The following is an 18709-nucleotide window of genomic DNA, read 5'->3' as shown; positions in this document are numbered from 1 at the left end:
TCTAAATGTAAGACCAGAAACTATAAAACTTCTAGAGGAAAACATAGGCAAAACACTCTCCGACATAAATCACAGCAGGATCCTCTATCACCCACCTCCCAGAATATTGGAAATAAAAGCAAAAATAAACAAATGGGACCTAATTAAAATTAAAAGCTTCTGCACAACAAAGGCAACTATAAGCAAGGTGAAAAGACAGCTTTCAGAATGGGAGAAAATAATAGCAAATGAAGCAACTGACAAACAACTAACTTCAAAAATACACAAGTAACTCCTGCAGCTCAATTCCAGAAAAATAAATGACCCAATCAAAAATGGGCCAAAGATCTAAATAGGCATTTCTCCAAAGAAGATATACAGATGGCTAACAAACACATGAAAAGATGCTCAACATTACTCATTATCAGAGAAATGCAAATCAAAACCACAATGAGGTACCATTTCACGCCAGTCAGAATGGCTGGGATCCAAATGTCTACAAGCAATAAATGCTGGAGAGGGTGTGGAGAAAAGGGAACCCTGTTACACTGTTGGTGGGAATGCAAACTAGTACAGCCACTATGGAGAACAGTGTGGAGATTCCTTAAAAAAACTGGAAATAGGACTGCCATACGACCTAGCAATCCCACTGCTGGGCATACACACCGAGGAAAGAAGAATTGAAAGAGACACGTGTACCCCAATGTTCATCACAGCACTGTTTATTATAGCCAGGACTTGGAAGCAACCTAGATGTCCATCAGCAGATGAATGGATAAGAAAGCAGTGGTACATATACACAATGGAGTATTACTCAGCCATTAAAAATAATGCATTTGAATCAGTTCTAATGAGGTGGATGAAACTGGAGCCTATTATAAAGAGTGAAGTAAGCCAGAAAGAAAAACACCAATACAGTATATTAATGTATATATATGGAATTTAGAAAGATGGTAACAATAACCCTGTATGTGAGATAGCAAAAGAGACACAGATGTATAGAACAGTCTTTTGGACTCTGTTGGACAGGGAGAGGGTGGGATGATTTGGGAAAATGTCATTGAAACATGTATAATATCTTATAAGATACAAATTGCCAGTCCAGGTTCAATGCAGGATACAGGATGCTTGGGGCTGGTGTACTAGGATGACCCAGAGGGATGTTAAGGGGAGGGAGGTGGGAGGGAGGTTCAGGATGGGGAACACGTGTACACCCGTGGCAGATTCATGTTGATGTATGGCAAAACCAATACAATATTGTAAAGTAATTAGCCTGCAATTAAAATAAACAAATTTAAATTAAAAAAATAAACATGCAAATGATGCACCAAATGGTTTGCAGTTTATTTTAAACAAAGGAATTTCTTACTTCAGTGCTTGCATAATTAAGACTTTCTTTTCAAAATATATAGCATTTGGTTAACAAAGGCCCTGAGGGGCTAAATAATTGAACAATAACATAGCTGCTGTTGCTGCTGCTAAGTCGCCTTGGTCGTGTCGGACTCTGTGCGACCCCATAAATGGCAGCCCATCAGGCTCCCCTGTCCCTGGATTTCTCCAGGCAAGAACACTGGAGTGGGTTACCATTTCCTTCTCCAATGCATCAAAGTGAAAAGTGAAAGTGAAGTCGCTCAGCCATATTCGACTCTTCACGACACCATGGACTACAGCCCACCAGGGTCCTCAGTCCATAGGATTTTCCTGGCAAGAGTACTGGAGTGGGGTGCCATTGCCTTCTCTGATAACATAGCTAGCACTTCTTAATTATTATAAAATTATCTACAAAATAACCATAAATAAATAATTGAGTAAGTAAGCAAGTGATAATTAAAATCAGACTAAATTACAGAGAATTATAGTTTAATAGATCCTGCCTTAGGACTATTTCCAGGGAAATAAAATTTTACTGTGATGTTTGGTCACCACCATTTTGCTTTCATTGAGTAGAAAATGCGAATTTAAATTTCATTCTAGGTGCTCTTGTGTTATTTCCTATCAGAGTTCTAGGCTATCCTGCAACTTTATATACTGGGTACTTTATTGTCCCATCTGATCCAGCCATTTTATTGTTGCTGTTCAGTCTCTCAGTCATGTCCAACTTTTTTGACCACATGGACTGCAGCACGCCAGGCTTCCCTGTCCTTTATGATCTCCCAGAGCTTGCTCAAAGTCATGTCCATTGAGTCAGTGATGCCATCCAACCATCTTGTCCTTTATTGTCCCCTTCTTCTCCTGCCTTCAACTGCTCCCAGCATCAGGGTCTTTTCTAATGAGTCAGCTCTTCGCATCTGGTGACCAAGGCATTGGAGTTTCAGCTTCAGCATCAGTCTTTCCAATGAATATTCAAGATTAATTTATTTTAGAGTTGACTGGTTTGATCTCTTTGCAGTCCAATGGGCTCTCAAGAGTCTTCTCCAACACCACAGTTCAAAAGCATCAGCTCTTCGGTGCTCAGCCTTCTTCATGGCTCAACTCTCATAATTGTACATGACTACTGGATAAAGCATAGCTTTGACTATACGACCATATGTCAGGTAAGTAATGTCTCTGTTTTTTAATATGCTGTCTAAGTTTGTTATAGCTTTTGTTGCAAGAAGCAAGGAATAATTTAATTTAAATTAGATAATTTAATTTAATAATGTATTTAAAATAATTTATTTTAATTATTAAAAATAATTTAATTTCATGGCTGCAGTCACCATCTGCAGTGATTTTGGAGCCAAAAAAAAAAAGTCTCTCACTATTTCCATTGTATCCCCATCTATTTGCCATGAAATGATGGGACTGGATGCCATAATCTTCATGTTTTAAATGCTGAGTTTTAAGCCAGCTTTTTCATTCTCCTCTTTCACTTTCATCAAGAGGCTCTTTAGTTCCTCTTCACTTTCTGCCATAAGTGTAGTGTTATCTGCATATCTGAGGTTATTGATATTTTTCTTGGGAATCTTGCTAGGCAATCTTAATTCTAGCTTCTGCTTCATCCAGCTGGGCCTTTCCCATAATGCACTCTGCATATAAGTTAAATAAGCAGGGTGACAGTATACAGCCTTGATGTACCCCCTTCCCATTTTGGATCCAGTATGTTGTTCCATGGCCGGTTCTAAGTTTTGCTTCTTGAACTGCATACAGATTTCTCAGGAGGCAGGTCACATGGTTTTGTATTCCCATTTATTGAAGAATTTTCCACAATGTATTGTGATTCACACAGTCAAAGGCTTTAGCGTAGTCAATAAAGCAAAAGTAGATGGTTTTTTTCTGGAATTCTCTTGCTTTACCTGTGATGCAATGGATGTTGGCAATTTGATCTCTGGTTTATCTGCCTTTTCTAAATCCAGCTTGAATATCTGGACGTTCTCAGTTCATGTACTGTTGAAGCCAAGCTTGGAGAATTTTAAGCATTACACTGCTAGTGTGTGAGATAAGTGCAATTGTGAGGTAGTTTAAACATTCTTTAGTACTGCCTTTCTTTGGGATTGGAATGAAAACTGACCTTTTCCACTCCTGTGGCCACTGCTGAGTTTTCTGAATTTGCTGGCATATTGAGTTCAACACTTTCATAGCATCATCTTTTAGGATTTGAAATAGCTCAACTGGAATTCCACCACCCCCACTAGCTTTTTCGTAGTGATGCTTCCTAAGGCCCATTTGACTTCCGTTTCTAGAATGTCTGACTCTAGGTGAGTTATCACACCATTGTGGTTATCTAGGTCATTAAGATCTTTTTCGTATAGTTTTTCTGGGTATTTTTGCCACCTCTTCTTAATATCTTCTGCTTTTTTAGGTCCATACCATAGTCAAAGTAGCCATAGTAGAAGTTATGCTGTGATTCTCAATGATGCTGTTATGAGACAATCAGTGATTAAGAGCAAGCCTTCTTTCCCTGTCTATTTCTCTCTGCCTCACGATGATTAGGCTTATTAACAGGTTTTCTATACTAAATGATAAAAGTGATTTCCAGCTCACCAACATAAGGACTTTGAAGAAGTCATATCTAATAACTGTCATAGGAGAGACTGAGGATGATATATCGCTCTATGTGTGTGTGTGTGCACATGCAAATGCATTTTAAATGCATAATGATAGTGAATTACTTTCCCTTGGACCACATGGAAGCAGCAAGTATGTGACCATCTTTCCACTTGGAATGGACACCTAGGCTCCTTCCTTCATATTATTCAGGAACAGGAGCATTTCACTGATCTCTGATCATTTCTCTTACTGCATATGTTTCCCTTGTTCAGCTAACAAAAATATCCTTCAAAGGGTATCATGTGTATTTATATCTATAACTCACTTGAGAGCATACTAAATACTAAACCTGTTAATAGAAATTTAAGACCTATATTCACAGAAAGGCAAAAAAAGAGCTTAGAGGAGACAGTGGCATGGTCAAAACATAAAATGGTGAGTCTATCAAGAGAAGGACCATACATGTCTTTCAGGAGTTTAACAGATAAGTTTAAACAAATTAATAGACCTTCCTTAGTTTAATCAAATACAGTTACATTCACAGACATACCAGTGCTCTCAATTTGCATGTGTGCATGCTAAATCACTTCAATCATGTCTGACTTTTTTGTGACCCTATGGACTATAGCCCTCCAGGCTCCTCTGTCCATGGGATTCTCCAGGCAAGAATATTGGAGTGGGCTACCATTTCCTCCCCCAGGGGACCTTCTTGACCCAGAGAGATTGAACCTACATCTCCTTTGGCTCCTGAAGTGCAGACAGATTCTTTACCACTGAACCACCAAGAAAACCCAGTCTCCATGTAGCAGTGTGTATATGTTGATCTCAACCACATAATTTATCCCTCCCTCCTCCCCCATTTCCTCTTTAGTAACTGCAAGGTTTCTTCTAGTCTTTGAGTCTCTGTTTTGTGAGTAAGTTCATTTGTATGTTTTTGTTTCTTTTAGATTCCAATTATAAGTGCTATGTACATGTGTGCTCAGTTGTGTCCAACTCTTTTTGATCCTATGGACTCTAGCTTGCCAGGTTCCTCTGTCCATGGGATTTCCCAGGTAAGAATATTGGAGTGGGTTGCTGTTTCCTCCTACAGAGCATCTTCCCGAGCCAGGGACTGAACTCACGTCTCCTGAATCTCATGCATTTGCAGGCAGTTTCTTTACCACTGTGCCACCTGGAAAGCTCATATAAGTGATATTACACCATATCTGTATTTCTATGACTTATTTTACTTAGTATGATAATCTCTAGGTCCAACCATGTTGCTGCAAGTGCCATTATTTCATTCTTTTACATTGCTGAGTAATATTTCATTGTGTATATATACCACATATTTTCTATTTATCTGTTGATGGACATTTAGGTTGTGTCTATGTCTTGGCTATTGTAAGTAGTGCTGCGATGGGGCTGCAATAGTGGGGCATGATGCATCTTTTCAAATTATGGTTTTCTCTGGATATATGCCCAGGAGTGAAATTGCAGGATCATATGATAGCTCTATTTTTAGTTATTTAAGGAAACTTCATACTGTTCTCCATAGTGGATATACCAATTTATATTCCCACCAACAGGGTAGAAGGGTTCCTTTATCTTCACAGTCTCTCTAGTATTTACTATTTGTAGATTCTTTGATGATGGTCATCCTGACTAGTGTGAAGTGATACCTCACTGTAGTTTTTATTTGCACAATATAGTACTGGAACAAAGACAGAAATATAGATCAATGGAACAGGATAGAAAGCCCAGATATAAGCCTACACAGCTACACACCTAGGGTCATTACTCTATAACAAAAGAGGCAAGAATATGCAATGCAGAAAAGAGAGTCTCTTTAATAAGTGGTGGTGGGAAAACTGGTTAGCTACATGTAAAAATGAAATTAGAACAATCTCTAACACTATGAACATACACAGAAAAACTCAAAGTGAGATAGAGGCCTAAAGGTAAGACTGAATACTATAAAACTCTTAGAGGAAACCATAGGCAGAATACACTTTGGCATAAATTGCAGCAACATCTTTTTGGATCCATCTTCTAGAGTAACAGAAAAAAGAGTAAAAAAAAAAAAATGGACCTAATTAAACTTAAAACCCTTTGTACATCGAAGGAAACCATAAACAAAATGAAAAGAGAACCTACAGAATGGGAGAAAGTATTTGCTAATGATGCGACCAATAACTGATTAATCTCCAGAGTATACAAGAGCTCATACAGCTAAATATCAAAAAGAACCAAACAATTAAAAAAAAAAAATTGGCAGAAGATCTAAACAAACGCTTCTCCAAAGAAGACATACCAATGGCTAAGAGGCACATGGAAAGATGCTCAATATCACTAATTATTATTCTACTGTATTTTTTATTATTTGAAATTCCATTTTTACAGTATGTTGATTTCTAAAGCATATTCAGGTGTTTGGGGGGATTTTTTTTTTCCTGTTCTACTAATACATGGTAATTGATATGTAGGAACTTTACCTGCTGCTAAACCATTTCCTCAGATTGTATATAACAGTACTTCAAATATCTCATGTTGACCACTATACCCACTATTTTTTTTTCCTTAACCATGTTCTTCACATAATTCTTATTACAGCTAATGATATCTTCATTCCTGTCACCTAGCCAAGAAACTGTGTTGTTGTTTTTGTTAGTCTTTCTCTCCCTTTCTCTTATGTCTTATCAGCAAACAAGTATTATGACTTCTATTCTAAAATAACTCTCCAAACTCCTGTTATGTTATTTCCATGACTACAGTGGTATTTTAAGCCTTCATTTTCTCTCTCTAAGATTGTTACTGTACTGTTACTCAATATGCTCAATAGCCTTTTAAGTAGTTCTCTAATAGGTTGGAATTTCAGAACTGTCTGATGGATTTTTTCTTACTTTTTCAATGTACCCAAAATGAAGCATTGTAAAAGTTGTTATACAAGTGATCAGTACATTTAGTTTTAAAATGTTAAACATTACAAATGATCAAAGTGGTTTAAAATAAAGTGAGACAATACATTTGTCTATGAAATTGACAAACATCAAAAAATACTCAGTATTTGAAAACAATCCAATAAAGCAGACTTCTACTAGTGGGAGTAAAAGTTCATGCAAGATTTCCAGCAAACAGTTTGGCAATGAGTATCTGTAATTCCGCTGCTAATAATTTATTCTAAAGGATAATCTTTTTGTGTTTTCCAAACAGTATATATAGGAACATATGTTATAGTATTTTATTTCTGATAATGAACTATCCAGCCATAATAAAATTGTGTAAATAATTATGATATATCTATATGATAGAATGTGGTCATTAAAATTAAATTATCAAAGAATATTAAAATAATGTTGAATGAATAAGACATGTAAGAAACTGTATCTATCTATCTATATATATATATATATATATATATATATATATAATTTGCAATGCTCAAACACTGGACAAAAGCATATAAGAAATATCATTGGATGATGGTACTGTAGACTTTTATTTCTAAAAATTCATCTTTGTGATTTTCCTACAAAATTCAAATTTTCTAGAATGAATATACAACTACTATTGTAATAAAAGCAAACAATGATATCAATAAAATAAATGTTACTTCAGATGAAGAATCACAAAATGGAGTGCAATGTCACAAATTTAGGAGTAGATTATATTATATGTTATTTTTTGTGGTATATCTATAATTAAGTATTTGTTAGCCATAAAAGGAATGAAGTTCTGAGACAGTGGGAAGTTGTTATATAACACAGAGAGCTCAGCCCAGTGCTCTGTGACGACCAAGAGGAGTGCTGTGTGGGTTGGGAGGGAGGTTCAAGAGGGAGGGGATATATTTGTTTGTATACTTATGGCTGATTCATGTTGTTGTACAACAGAAACTAATACAACATTGTAAAGCAACTTGTTCAGTTGCTAAGTCTTGTCCAATTCTTTGCATTCCCTACCCCCGCCCCCCAGGCTCTCTTGTCCTCCACTATTTCCTGGAGTTTGCTCAAGTTCATGTAAAGCAACTATACTCTAATAAAAATAGATTCAAAAAAATGTAACATAGGTGGACCTTAAAACCATTATTCTAGTTGAAATAAGCTAGACATAGGAGAATAGATATTGTATGGTTGCACTTATATGATAACGTAAAGAGGCCTAATATATGTTTAAGTCCCTGCAGGAGAGGAGAGAGAGGCTGAAAGAGAAAAAAAAAATGTGAGTATTGTACAAAAAATTTTAAAAGCTTGATGAAAACTATAAACCAACAGAAAAAAGAAGCTCATAAAAACATGAACAGGAAACATTAAGCAAAGTAAACAAAAGTACATCATAATCAAACTGTGTAAAATCATTGATCAAGAGAGAATCTTAAAAGCAGCCAGAAAAAAAAATAATAGGCTCTGTGAGAATACTGTGATATTCTCTGGTCAGTCACTTTCTCATTGCAAGTCACAGGAACAGCTGTAATCCAAATAAATGTTTATATGAGCAAGCCCTTAGAGCTTGCCCTCAAATTTGCTAGATTTGGGGGGACAGTGGAATTGGTGGGATTGGTGAAGACAATCATACCTCAGAATTCTGTGTATCTGTGTAAGTCTCTGGGCTTACAGCACACGAGCCCTTTTTTTTTTTTTTTTTTTTTAACCTGCTGCTATTAATGTTTTCCAAAAGATATCTGAATTGTAATTTCTTTTGAAATCACATAGATGTATTTCTACTTTTGGAACAGTATGAATGTAAGATAATGTGCAATTACTTATTTTGTTAGTTTTTGTGACAGTCAACTGCAAATTGTATAGATACTGAAGTTCAAATTACATCAAGATAGTGCCTCTATTAGAGAAAAATCTAGCAAAAATCTACTTTAAAATCTTGTAAATAAATATATCAGTGAAGAGGAAAAAATGTTCATTGGCTATAGATTTTCTGACATTCTTCTGATGAATTTTAGTTAAACTAAAGTGAAACATTAAATAATCAGTGAAACAGAGTTGTTATTAGCTTCCTTTTGATTTTGCAATTCCAAAAAGTAGCCTCTATTCAAGGAAGGAATTCCAAAGAAAATTGTTACTCAGCCTTATTTTCCTATCTTCATTCCTTGGACATATCTCTGATGCCATTCAATGGGTCAAAAAAAAAATATATATATATATATATATAATTTTTAAATATAAATTTATTTGTTTTAATTGGAGGCTAATTACTTTACAATATTGTAGTGTTTTTGCCATACACTGACATGGGTCCGCCATGGGTGTACATGTGTTCTCCATCCTGAACCCCCCTCTCACCTCCCTCCCCATACCATCCCTCTGGGTCATCCCAGTGCACCAACCCCCAGCACCATGTCTCATGCATTGAACCTGGACTGGCAATCCATTTCACATATGATAATATACATATTTCAGTACCATTCTTCCAAATCATCACACTCTTGCCCTCTCCCACAGAGTCCAAAAAACTGTTCTCTACAGCTGTGTCTCTTTTGCTGTCTCACATATAGGGTTATCATTACCATGTTTCTAAATTCCATATATATGCGTTAGTATACTGTATTGATGTTGCCATAGCATATGTTGTGGAAAGAAGAAGCCTGTTGCAACTCTAAGAATGAATCAGAAAAAGGAAAACAACCAAATAGAAAAAGGAAATAACAGTTAATAGAAAACAACAGATGTCTTAAAAAACCATGTAAAGGTAATTAGCCATAATTATAATTCAAGAAATATAATGAAAATACAATAAGATAGTAACTTTTACATTCTAAATAGAAAATTATGATAATACTTGAGTTTCATGAGTAAGTAGGGAAAGGGACAATTCTATATTTTGTCACTAGGAGTCAAAATTGATGTACTATTTTGGGGCACAATTTTACATATCAATCAAAATTTAAACTGTACATGCCTTTTAATGATCAATAGGGAGCTGCTTAAACAAATTGTGATACATCTATACAATGGAAAAATATTCAGCTATTTAAAGTAAGATGAATCTGCACATGCTGAGATGGTACAGATATGCTGAAAAGGAAAACAATTTTCAGAACACTTTAAATTGAGAATCAACACTTTATGATTGTTATCATTAGGGAATAAAATGGCAGAGCAGATGCTTGTATTTTCCGCACTTATATATTATCTTGAAATATTTATCATGACCACATATAGGCATTATAGTAAAAACAAACCTATAGTGCAGGCTAGGAATTACTTTGAAGGTTCAACTGCTACTTTTCCTTTTCTTTTTGATGAAAAAAGAGAATTTTTTAATATCATAGAACAATGCCATCATCTGCAAGTGAATATTTAATAGTCTGTAACTCAAGAAAGTGTTGTGATAATTAAATAAATGAATGAATGCAAAATTATTGGTACATTTTCTGCAAAATCAGATCAGATCAGTCAATCAGTCATGTCTGATTCTTTGCGACCCCATGAATCACAGCATGCCAGGCCTCCCTGTTCATCACCAACTCCCAGAGTTCACCAGACTCATGTCCATCGAGTCAGTGATGCCATCCAGCCATCTCGTCCTCTGTCGTCCCCTTCTCCTCTTGCCCCCAATCCCTACCAGCATCAGAGTCTTTTCCAATGAGTCAAATCTTCGCATGAGGTGGCCAAAGTAGTGGAGTTTCAACTTTAGCATGATTCCTTCCAAAGAAATCCCAGGGCTGATCACCTTCAGAATGGACTGGTTGGATCTCCTGGCAGTCCAAGGGACTCTCAAGAGTCTTCTCCAATACCACATTTCAAAAGCATCAATTCTTCGGCGCTCAGCCTTCTTCATAGTCCAACTGTCACATCCATACATGATCACAGGAAAAACCATAGCCTTGACTAGATGGACCTTTGTTGGCAAAGTAATGTCTCTGCTTTTGAATATGCTATCTAGGTTGGTCATAACTTTCCTTCCAAGGAGTAAGCGTCTTTTAATTTCATGGCTGCAGTCACCATCTGTAGTGATTTTGGACCTCAGAAAAATAAAGTCTGACAGTGTTTCCACTGTTTCCCCATCTATTTCCCATGAAGTGATGGGACCAGATGCCATGATCTTCGTTTTCTGAATGTTGACCTTTAAGCCAACTTTTTCACTCTCCACTTTCACTTTCATCAAGAGGCTTTTTACTTCTTCTTCACATTCTGCCATAAGGGTGGTGTCATCTGCATATCTGAGGTTATTGATATTTCTCCTGGCAATCTTGATTCCAGCTTGTGTTTCTTCCAGTTCAGCGTTTCCCATGATGTAATCTGCATATAAGTTAAATAAACAGGGTGACAATATACAGCCTTGATGTACTCCTTTTCCTATTTGGAACCAGTCTGTGGTTCCATGTCCAGTTCTAACTGTTGCTTTCTGACCTGCATACAAATTTCTCAAGAGGCAGATCAGGTGGTCTGGTATTCCCATCTCTTTCAGAATTTTCCACGGTTTATTGTGATCCACACAAAGGCTTTGGCATAGTCAATAAAGCAGAAATAGATGTTTTTCTGGAACTCTCTTGCTTTTACTATGATCCAGTGGATGTTGGCAATTTGGTGTCTGGTTCCTCTGCCTTTTCTAAAACCAGCTTGAACATCAGGAAGTTCACGGTTCACATATTGCTGAAGCCTGGCTTGGAGAATTTTGAGCATTACTTTACTAGCGTGTGAGATGAGTGCAATTGTGCGGTAGTTTGAGCATTCTTTAGCATTGCCTTTCTTTGGGATTGGAATGAAAACTGACCTTTTCCAGTCCTGTGGCCACTGCTGAGTTTTCCAAATTTGCTGGCATATTGAGTGCAGCACTTTCACAGCATCATCTTTCTGGATTTGGAATAGCTCAACTGGAATTCCATCACCTCCACTAGCTTTGTTCGTAGTGATGCTTCCTAAGGCCCACTTGACTTCACATTCCAGGATGTCTGGCTCTAGGTCAGTGATCACACCATCGTGATTATCTGGGTCGTGAAGATCTTTTTAGTACAGTTCTTCTGTGTATTCTTGCCATCTCTTCTTAATATCTTCTGCTTCTGTTAGGTCCATACCATTTCTGTCCTTTATCGAGCCCATCTTTGCATGAAATATTCCTTTGGTATCACTGATTTTCTTTAAGAGATCCCTAGTCTTTCCCATTCTGTTGTTTTCCTCTATTTCTTTGCATTGTTCGCTGAAGAGGGCTTTCTTATCTCTTCTTGCTATTCTTTGGAACTCTGCATTCAGATGTTTATATCTTTCCTTTTCTCCTTTGCTTTTCGCTTCTCTTCTTTTCACAGCTATTTGTAAGGTCTCCCCAGACAGCCACTTTAATTTTTTGAATTTCTTTTCCATGGGGATGGTCTTGATCCCTGTCTCCTGTACAATGTCATGAACCTCATTCCATAGTTCATCAGGCACTCTATCTATCAGATCTAGGCCCTTAAATCTATTTCTCACTTCCACTGTATAATCATAAGGGATTTGATTTAGGACATACCTGAGTGGTCTAGAGGTTTTCCCCACTTTCTTCAATTTAAGTCTGAATTTGGTAATAAGCAGTTCATGGTCTGAGCCACAGTCAGCTCCTGGTCTTGTTTTTGCTGACTGTATACAGCTTCTCCATCCTTGGCTGCAAAGAATATAATCAATCTGATTTCGGTGTTGACCATCTGGTGATGTCCATGTATAGAGTCTTCTCTTGTGTTGTTGGAAGAGGGTGTTTGTTATGACCAGTGCATTTTCTTGGCAAAACTCTATTAGCCTTTGTCCTGCTTCATTCCATATTCCAAGGCCAAATTTGCCTGTTACTCCAGGTGTTTCTTGACTTCCTACTTTTGCATTCCAGTCCCCTATAATGAAAAGGACATCTTTTTTGGGTGTTAGTTCTAAAAGGTCTTGTATGTCTTCTAGCCAGTGCTATATAAATTTGCATTATTATTACTATTATTGATATTATCATCAATAATATGCTGCATTCAAAATGTCAGCAAATTTGGAAAACTCAGCAGTGGCCACAGGACTGGAAAAGGTCAGTTTTCATTCCAATCCCAAAGAAAGGCAATGTCAAAGAATGCTCAACTACCGCACAATTGCACTCATCTCACATGCTAGGAATGTAATGCTCAAAATTCTCCAAGCCAGGCTTCAGTAATATGTGTATCGTGAACTTCCAGATGTTCAAACTGGTTTTAGAAAAGGCAGAGGAACCATAAATCAATTGCCAACATTGGCTGTATCATTGAAAAAGCAAGAGAGTTCTCAAAAACATCTATTTCTGCTTTATTGACTATGCCAAAGCCTTTGACTGTGTGGATCACAATAAATTGTGGAAAATTCTGAAGGAGACGGGAATACCAAACCACCTGACTTGCCTCTTGAGAAACCTGTATTCAGGTGAGGAAGCAACAGCTAGAACTACACCTGGAACAACAGACTGGTTCCAAATAGGAAAAGGAGCACGTCAAAGCTGTATATTGTCACCCTGCTTATTTAACTTATATGCAGAGTACAACATGAGAAACACTGGGCTGGAGGAACCACAAGCTGAAATCAAGATTGCCAGGAAAAATATCAATAACCTCAGATATGCAGATGACACCACCCTTATGGCAGAAGTGAAGAAGAACTAAAGAGCCTCTTGATGGTAATAAAAGAGGAGAGTGAAAAGTTGACTTCAAGCTCAACATTCAGAAAACTAAGATCATGGCATCTGGTTCCATCACTTCATGGTAAGTAGATGGGGAAACAGTGGAAACAGTGTCAGACTTTATTTTTAAGGGATCCAAAATCACTGCAGATGGTGATTGCAGTCATGAAATTAAAAGACGCTTACTCCTTGGAAGGAAAGTTATGACTAACCTAGACAGCTTATTAAAAAGCAAAGACATTAGTTTGCCATCAAAGGTCCATCTAGTCAAGACTATGGTTTTTCTCATAGTCATGTATGAATGTGATTGTTGGACTATAAATAAAGCTGAGCATAGAAGAATTGATGCTTTTGAACTGTGGTGTTGGAGAAGACTCTTGAGAGTCCTTTGGATTGGAAGGAGATCCAACCAGTGCTTCCTAAGGCAGATCAGTCCTGGGTATTCATTGGAAGGACTGATGTTGAAGTTGTAACTCCAATACTTTGGCCACCTGATGCAAAGAGCTGACTCATTTGAAAAGACCCTGATGCTGGGAAAGATTAAGGGCCAGAGGAGAAGGGGACGGCAGAGGATGAGATGGTTGGATGGCATTGTCAAATCAATGGACATGGGTTTGGGTAGACTCTGGCAGTTGCTGATGCACAGGGAGGCCTGGCATGCTGCAGTTCATGGGGTTGCAAAGAGTCAGACATGATTGAGTGATTGAACTGGACTGAATAAGCAAACAAACATAACCAAGTGAGTTCTATTAAGAGAAACACAACATGAAGAGAAGAGTCAGTCTAAGAAAATGAAGATCCAAAGAAAATAATCCTATTCAAATATTCTTTATCTTGAAAGACTATGTGCTAGGCTGCAGACCAATGTTTTGTAAACTGCAGGTGGCAACCCACTTGTACTCATTATATCAATTGTGTCCAGCATTCTTTGCTTTTCTCAAGAGAAAAAAAAATTAATGGAGACCTAATATGAGATAACCCAGACGTTGGATCATCAAATTTGGATTTTTTAAGTTGCTTTTAAGTCTATTTTTAAGAGCAGTTCACATCAGACTTAAGAGGAAGATAAAGAGATTATCCATATATCCCCTAGCCTCTACACAAGCTCGTGGTTTACATGGTAAAGAATTTGCCTGAAATGTGGGAGACCCGGGTTCAATCCTTGTGTTGGGAAAATCCCCTGGTGAAGGGAATGGCAACCCATTCCAGTATTCTTGCCTGGAGAATCCCATGAACAGAGGAGTCGGGCAGGCTACAGTCCATGGGGTCACAAAGAGCTGAACATGACTGAGCTACTCACACTTTCTTTTTCTACACAAGCATAGCTTCTCTTATTATCAATACCTATCACCAGAGTGGTACATTTATTACAATTGATGAACCTATGTTGACACATCCTCATTGCCCAAAGTCCATGGTTTACGCTGGAGTTTATCCTTGGTGTTATACATTCTATGTATTTGGACAAATGTATGCCACATATCCATCATTATAGTACCTTACAGAGTATCCTCACCGTTCTTAAAATTCTCTGTGTTCCATCTATTCATTCCTCCATTCCTACAAACACTCCAACATTCTTTTAATGAATTAGAACAGAATAGGGTAGGATAACACAGAAGAGAAAAAAAAATACAATACAATTATTAAGAGTGTATCATATTTAGGACGATTCTAATCAATGACTAATTGTGTGTATATATACTAGGTCACTACATAAAATATATTTCCAACTGGGATTTACAATAAAATATTTAAAATCTTCTCTTCTGGCTTATGTTGAATTTAACAAGGTGTTCCCTTGTGAGGAGCTTCTCTGGATAACTAGCCAACTTTCCAAAGGTGATTGACAATTCATTGATGTCCTCCTTTAAAACTGAAATAAATCTTAAAAGTCTTTTTCACAAGGAAAAAAAATATGCCAGCTATATGTGATGATGGACCTGAGCTAGATTTTTGTGGTAATCATCACACAGAACTGTAGAGGGCTGAACAATGTGGAGGTTAGGGGTGCTTACTCTGGTGCAATGGAAAATCCGTGGGGATTTTCTGTTTTAAAATGTTACCCTGTAAAGATAACTGCAGTTGTTTTTCTGTGTTTGTGTATTTTTTCTTTTTATTATTACACAGTTGATATCATGCTGTATATCAAATTTTTATATTCTACATTTTTGTTTATTATTGTATTAAAGACATTGTTTCCTTTCACTAAATTCTTTGTAGATCCAGATTTTAGAATGCAAAGGAAATCAATCCTATTGAAAAGATATGCTAAAATTAATATAGTTTTCTATTGTTTAGGTTATCCCTAAATTTTTGCTAGTGTAACCATTGCAATAAAGTTATGATTCTATTTTTGCAAAAAAAATAAATAAAAATAAAACTGAAATATAAAGCAAGCTAACATGCAGTAGGACTAATATATGCTCAGTGAATAAAAATAAGTGAATGGCCAATATGAAGACTCAGTATAATAGAATATTTTAATGTGAATAGAAAAGTGAAATGATTTGATTAACATTAGGGCCAGTTTTAAAACCCAAGCTAGACCCCAAGTTTCCTGGTCTAAAGCAGTACTCTTTCACTATACCTGGAATTTTCAGACTTTATCTTTCTGAGGACTGTACCTGCATGCTCAGTCATGTCTGACTCTTTGTGACCCCATGGACAGTAGCCCACCAGGTTCCTCTGTCCATGGAATTCTCCAGGCAAGAATACTGGAGCAGGTTGCCATTTCCTTCTTCAGGGGATCTTCCCAACTCAGAGGTCGAACCCATGTCCCTGCATCTCTTGCATTGGTAGGTGAGTTTTTAACCACTGAACCACCATGGATGCCCCTTTCTGAGCACTAAAGGGCTCTAAAAATATGTGAGAGCTTGTCATAGGCAGAGAAAGGAGGACAAAAATGTTGTGCCCTACACGTTCTAAACTATTTCAGTCAGAAAGTCTTGTTTATGGTTGTATTATATTTTGAGATTTTCAAATCTTAAAAACAAACTACCTTTTAAACCACTGTAATAAAACCTTGCAGTTTCCCTACATTCTCATGACCTAATTGGGCAGGACTAAATACTTTAGTTAGTATAGTACCTGTACCACACACTGTTCTCCTGCTGAGTTATACACTTAGAAACTAATAGCCCCAAATGCTCTTCTCATATGACTTTAACTTTTTATGAATAACATAAATATAAAGACATCATCTTCAGTTAGATGTGGCAAAGGAACTTTAAGACAGTTTATCTTAAAAGTAGCTTCAGGTGCATATCAAAGACTCAAATTAGTTATTAAGTGCAAAGATATAATTATGAAATAAATATCAAATATCTTCCTTTTTCAAGTCCACAATAGCTTACTATCTCTGCTATTGTTAGCCCCCTTCAGACTAGTAGAACACATTATTTCCTTTAAAACTCTCTTCTTGTGGCACCCTACTCTCCCCATAATACACATTTGACCCTTGATTACTTTACATTTCCTCTAGATTTTCCTCAGCCTCATTGTGTCTTTTCTTAGGGGGCAGTGACTGAAAGGGTCAAATAAATGTGGCCATATCATGGTTTTATAGTATTAAGGATCATGTTTCCATTTTGCTTTTCAACATCCTTTCTGATGCTTCACAGCATTTCACTGATCTTTTTAAACTGCACAGTAAGCTCCACTTTTGAAGGAACAACAAAGCTACCACAGAAAAATGTCTTGTTCCTATCTAAATTTCCATTGACTTATCTAGATAATTTTGATAAAACAAATAAAACAACTAATTTTCATTCCTCTGATCCAAGGATGGAGAAAGAGTTATACCTATGAAATCTTAAAAGATGGGAAAAATCACCACTCAACATTAACCAAAATTAATGAATATCATACCATACTTTTCCCAGCTGAGAAGATAGCATCAGACTTATGTTTGCTAGTCAAAATTAACTACATATTCACATATATGTATATGTTACATATAAGTAACATATAAAGTAAAAACACATTAATTTATGAATTGACTATAATCATGTATATAATATAATCATATACATTCAATAAATGTAATTGAATATTACTATCTTTAAATACACAGATTCCACATAGCTTTATTTGATATTCTAGACCACAGCTCTTATTGTGCATAGCTGAGGATCTCCAAACATTGTTTTTTACATTCACTCATATCAGAAAATATATAATATATATGTTATATATGTAAAAGTATATAAAATATATACAATACAAACATATTCCATGGAAAATCATAAGGCATCTATAAAAAAAGATGACTTAGAATGAGATAATTATTTCAAAAGTTTATTAAGAATATATTACTATAATAAACTATCATTAATAATTTTAAAAATGGATAGATAAAAAATCTAATAGTTATACAGTATCAAAAGACTCATCATAAATATAAGGACACAGAAATATTTAAAGATTTAAAGGAAAAAGATATACTATGGGGACACAAATTAGCCTAAGATAGTGAAGTTACACTGAAGATTAATGGGCAATGTCCTACTGTCAATCCACTGTAATAAAATTATTTTCAATTTTATGCATCTAATAAAATCACTTCATCATATATATATTAATAGAACTAAACTGAATAATAATAAAAAAAACTATCATTCATAGTAGGATATTTTTAACGTACTTCTCTCAGCCTCTCAGTAACTGATAGAATAGGCTAACAAAAATACCAATGAGTACATCATCTCAGTTCAGTAACTCCGTCATGTCCGACTCTCTGCAACCCCATGGAATGCAGCATGCTTGGCTTCCCTTTCCTTCACCAATTCCTGGAGCTTGCCCAAACTCATGTCCATTGAGTCAGTGATGCCATCCAACCATATCATCCTCTATCCTCCCCTTCTCCTCCTGCATTTAATCTTTTCCAGCATCAGGGTCTTTTCCAATGAGTCAGTTCTTCAAAATAGGTGGCCAAAGTATTGGAGTTTCAGCTTTAGCATCAATCCTTCCAATGAATATTCAAGACTGATTTTCTTTAGGATTGACTGGTTTGATCTCCTTGCAGTCCAAGGGACTCTAAAGAGTCTTCTCCAACACCACAGTTCAAAAGCATCAATTCTTCAGTGTTCAATTTTCTTTGTGGTCCAACTCTCATATCCATCCATATTGGGGCTTCCTTGATGGCTCAGTGGGTGAAGAATTCACCTGCAATGCG

This window comes from Bubalus kerabau, chromosome X, assembly GCF_029407905.1.
Source record: "Bubalus kerabau isolate K-KA32 ecotype Philippines breed swamp buffalo chromosome X, PCC_UOA_SB_1v2, whole genome shotgun sequence".
NCBI lineage: Eukaryota > Metazoa > Chordata > Mammalia > Artiodactyla > Bovidae > Bubalus > Bubalus kerabau.
The sequence above is the reverse complement of the archived record's forward strand: the minus strand, read 5'-3'. Positions refer to the sequence as shown.